The sequence below is a fragment of the Schistocerca gregaria genome, chromosome 9 (genome assembly GCF_023897955.1).
Source record: "Schistocerca gregaria isolate iqSchGreg1 chromosome 9, iqSchGreg1.2, whole genome shotgun sequence".
NCBI lineage: Eukaryota > Metazoa > Arthropoda > Insecta > Orthoptera > Acrididae > Schistocerca > Schistocerca gregaria.
In genome coordinates, this window is record NC_064928.1 from 148,648,171 (window position 1) to 148,648,867 (window position 697).

Consider the following 697-nt stretch of genomic DNA (forward strand, 5'->3'; position numbering starts at 1 on the left):
TCGAGTCTGTGATGCAGCGTCAAGAGTAACCGCAGCCACGGTGTCCGAGCTGATAGTCCACGCTGCTGTAAACGTCATGGAACTGTTCGTGCAGATGGTTGTTGTCTTGCAAACGTCTCCGCCTCTTGACTCAGGGGTCGTGACGTGGCTGCACGATCCGTTACAGCCATGCGGATAAGATGCCTGTCATGTCGACTGCTAGTGATACGAGGCCGTTGGGATCCGGCACGGCGTTCCGTATTACCCTCCTGAACCCACCGATTCCATGTTCTGCTAACACTCATTGGATTTCCACCAACGCGAGCAGCAATGTTGCGATACGATAAACCGCAATCGCGATAGGCTACAATCAGACCTTTATCGAAGTCGGAAACGTGGTGGTACGCATTCTCCTCCTTACAGGAGACATCACAACAACATTTCACCAGGCACCGCCAGCCAACTGCTGTTTGTGTATGAGAAATCGGTTGAAAACTTGCCTCATATTAGCACGTTGTAGGTGTCGTCACCGGCACCAACCTTGTGTGAATGCTTTGAAAAGCTAGTCATTTGCATATCACTGCATCTTCTTCCTGTCGGTTAAATTTCGCGTCTGTAGCACGTGATCTTCGTGGTGTAGAAATTTTAATGGCCAGTAGTGTAGATTTTCACAATCTTTTTACTCTGGTTCGAATCTTACAACAAGAAAGACGTAGAG